The sequence below is a fragment of the Nicotiana attenuata genome, unplaced genomic scaffold, assembly GCF_001879085.1.
Source record: "Nicotiana attenuata strain UT unplaced genomic scaffold, NIATTr2, whole genome shotgun sequence".
Classification (NCBI taxonomy): Eukaryota; Viridiplantae; Streptophyta; class Magnoliopsida; order Solanales; family Solanaceae; genus Nicotiana; species Nicotiana attenuata.
The window spans coordinates 39694-44268 of NW_017671730.1; positions in this window are offsets into that span (position 1 = coordinate 39694).

The window sequence follows — 4575 nt, forward strand, 5'->3', positions numbered from 1 at the left end:
CAGAGGCGTAAGTTTAAAAAAAGTATATGTATATATTTTTGTATTATGCATTTCATGTCAGTTGCCTTCAGTTCAGAGGCACTCAGATTTTACAGGTTGTATCTTCTCTACCTCTCTTTACATTACTGTTCTTATTTATACTTTCCTGCCTTACATACCTGGTACTTTATTCATACTGACGTCCCTTTTGCCTAGGGACGATGTGTTTCATGCCCTCAGGTCTCGATTGACAGACTGACAGTCATCCTAATAGGCTATCACCTCAACGGAAGGTGTCAGTGCACTACACTTGCTCCAGAGTTGCCTATTTGGTCAGTATGCTTTGGACATGTATTGATTGGTATGACGGGACCCTGTCCCGACTTTTATGATGCTTATGAAATATTAGAGGCTTGTTGACATATGTCAAGTATATGGATACGTGTATGGCCTTGTGGGCCTATGTTTTGAGCATCCAAATGATCATGTCAGCCTTATAGGCCCGTATGTCACATGTATAAGTTTGTATACCATGTTGGGTCGTCCTATGTCGAGTATTCTCTTATGTTTAGTTCTTGTTATCTCATGACAGCCTTTCCAGCTCATTTACCCATGATAGTATGATATGAAGGATATGTTACGTTGGTACTCGGTTATGTTAGGGATCGGGTGCCCGTCGCGGCCCTTCGGTTTGGGTCATGACAAAAGTGGTATAAGAGCAGCTCTATCCTAGGGAGTCTACAAGCCGTGTCTAGTAGAGTCTTGTTTATGGTGTGTTGTGCACCACACTTATAAGTAGGAGGCTATATGGCATTAAGGACTGTCTCTCTTTCTTCTTACTCTAGATCGTGTGGTAGAGCTCAATTGTAAGAATTCAAACTCCTAAATTCTATTTTATTCGTAATAAAATGATAACTACATCCACAAAGACAATTGGTAAGAGATTGAATGTGGTTGTGGAAGAGTTGATCAGATGAACTCAATTTTTTATCATGCTTATGATGAGTAAATGTAAGGTCTTCAGTAGATTATGTGTGTACTAAGACGTGTAAGCTTCTTGATAAGGAGCCCTAGGCCATTAATATCTATCCACCCATATGGTTTAAAAAGCAACGTGAGAATCTGAAGGTAGATACAAGTTTTAACAAGTAAAAGAAGCAAGGTGGAGAAGGGTACGGGGTACCCAGTTAGTGAAGATTATCAGTATTTACTATTCAGGCCGAGAAATATAAGTATTCTGAGTTACCTTCAACAGTAATAGAGGTATATACAATTAGCCACCCCCATCTTAGTTATGCCCCATGGAAGATAACAAATATAGCTTAAGAGAAGAGTGGGATATCAGGATTCATATAGGGTTAGAGTAAGACAAAATGGTGCATGGATTGTTATCATTAGCTAACATTTACAAAGGATAGTGCAAACGTGGTATCAGTTCTCTTTGTGAGGATGATGCACTATAGAATAGTCGATCAGATATGAATACTAGAATGTTCAGAAATATCAGGAGATAGGCAGTGAAATCCTAGAAAGGATAAATATTTACCTTCGCATGATTCCCGCCCCTAGTAAAAACAAATTGAGAATGTTAGGTGTCCTGAAGAGCAAGTGAGATGAAGCAATGGGAGATAAAAGTGAAAGAAAGTTTTGTTGAAGTTTTCACAAAAAAGTGATAGACAAAAATATCAGTAAGAGAATAAGAATAGAGTAAATGAAGCATTATGAGTAAGATCTAATAAATGGGTGATAACAGTAAGTCAAAATATGACAGCATGACAGAGTCTATAGTTATGTGAAGGAAAAGACATGAGGAGACATGCCTTGAGACAATAAATGTATAATCCCTAAAGTCATATCCTCATTTCGAGAAATGAGTTGGTTAGTCCTGTGAGCACATGATTTTTTCCCTATACGATCTTCTCCTATAAAATCCCAAGAAAATAGATTTTTCTTAATTATTTGCCATTTTTAGGAATTTTTTGTAGAATTTTATTAATTGTTTTAATTTTTGTACACGTTTAATTTTTATTAAAATTATGAAAAATTGCCAAAAATACCATGAATTGCATTTAGGTTTTGTTTTGACATTTTTTTTAAAGGATTAATTAGTAATTATTTGTTTTATAAAAAATAAAAATCACAAAAATAGCTCATTTTACATTTTTGCCTCTTTAATTTTTAGATTATTGATTTTTTTTCTTTCTCTTTTAGGATCAAGTAATTTTTATAATTATTATAATTAGATAATTAGTTAGTTTTGATTAATTTAGGATTTTTTATTTAGGATTTTTAATTAAAAAAAAAAGAAAAAAAAGGAATAAAAAAGAGGTAATTGAAAAGGGGTCTTTTTAATTGAAATTGGACTGATGTTTATGCCCAATTTAGTCCAAACCTAATCCCAAAATAACCAGCCTACCCCGTCCAACCCCTCACACCCCAAACGACCTCTTTTTGTAATAATTTCATCACACCCGTTGGATCTTGGCAATCCAACGGCTCGGAACTGAGGAGTCCTTTAATACATAACTGTCCGAACAAGATCCCCTACCCCCCATTAGCCCTCTTATTCCGTCTCTCTTCTCTCTCAAAACAAACCCTAGCCGCCCTAATAATCCCTCGCCGTCGCCGCCGTGGTCCGCCGGCCGGAAACCGCCTCACGGCGGCAGACCACCTCCAATCCGCCCCAAATTTATACCTCAGAATTCCCGTCACCTTATCTTTCAGAATCTCCAAACCACTCCCCTCAAATATTCACCCAATTGCTCGAATTTTAGATCTAAAATCGGATCCCCAAAACCCTAGTTTATCCAAATCACCCCAAATTAACACCCTATAACCCTCGCACCCCTCTGAACCCTAAACCACCTTCAATCATTTTCAAATCAGTCCCTGATTCCTCAAATTTTAGATCTGAAAAGCCATGCCCTAGTTTGTCATACTTCTCTGATTTTTGGTCAATCTCGGAATGTTTGAACCTAAAACTTTCATTAGTCGATTGTTTCTCGTCGAAAACAGTCGATTAATGTTAGTTCGGGTTCATTTCTCACCTTTGAAGTTTGTCCGAATCTGGGAACAATTCATCCTTTCCTGAACCTCATTAGGTATTGCCTTTCTTTTGTTTTCTTTGCCTTTTTTTTTACTTGTGTTATGATCCACACTGCTTAAAAACAAAAGAAAATGACAAAAATGTTTGATTTAGGTTTTTCTGCATCTCTGTTTTCCTTCTTATTTTTGGATAATTAATCAGTAGCATGAATTAAGTTTTAGGATCCTTGTATCATTTTTCTTTTTCATGCTTTGGTTTTTTCTTGTTCTTTTTGTTTGGTGTTCTGAGAATTGTTGTCAATATTGATTCAATGCTTCATACTAGTTCACGCTTCACTGATTCATCTTTTAGATTCGATTTATTTGGTATAACATTTTGTTGATTTAGGTTTTCTAAAGTTCATTATGAAATTAGCTCATTTTAGGCTCTTAAGTGTAGGGTTGTGCATTTGGATCGGATATCCGAAATCCGATCCGATCCACTCTATTTCGGATTTTTGGATTTCGGATTTTGGATTTTCGGAATGGATACGGATTGTATTTTATAAAATTTCGGATTTTTTGATTGGATTCGGATTGGTATGATCTAAATCCGATCCGATCCGAAATCCGAAACTATATGTACCTATATAAATACTACACTAAAATTTTAGGGTTAGGCTTATTCATTTTTTACATACCCCCTCACTCACTTAGATTTTTCCGCCTCTCTTCTCTTCAGTGAAGACTGAAGAGTCTCAAAGACTCAAAGTCCCAAACTTTTGATTTTACTTTGATTTTTATGTCTCTTTCTTCCGCCTCTCTTCCCTTCTCTTTTGTCTTTTATGTCTCTTTCATGTTCTATATTTCAACTTTTGATTTTACTTTGATTTTTTTTGTTTTGGTAGATGGAAGATGAGACAGAGACACCGAATAAACTTCAAATTGTTGAAAATTTTGGTGAAAGAGATGCTTCAACTGATTCCACAACCAACAACTGTGAATCTCAATATGATTGAATGGTGTTTTAGGAGATGAATGGTGTTTATTCACTCATTTTTTTTTATTCTGATTGAATGGTGCTTTAGAAGATGAATGGTTTTTTCTGATTGAATGGTGTTTTTGGAGATGAATGGTCCTAAGTCCTAACCAGCAATTTTGTGACAATCTGATCCGTCAATCCGAAAAATTATCCGATCCATGTTAATTCTGATCGGATTCGGATTTTCCTTTTCAGAATCCGAAATCCGAATCCAAAATATGCTAAATCCGATCCAATCCAATCCGTGCACAGCACTACTTAAGTGTCCAGAAATTCCAAGTTTTGCTGTTTGATTTACATAAAAATGCTCATGTGTGTTTGCCCTGATTTGTAAGTCTTTAGAACTTATAGGGACCTAATTGAACTAAAAGAAAACTTAGGGCAATTTTCAGAAAAATGTCTAGTAAGAGGAAGCTTCTACAAGAGGGGGCACATGTCCCTATTTGGTTAGCACAAAAATGCTGAGCCAATAGGGGACAGCCAGCTGTCAAGTTGGCTAAAAGATGCCTTTTGCAGGCTGGGAATAATTT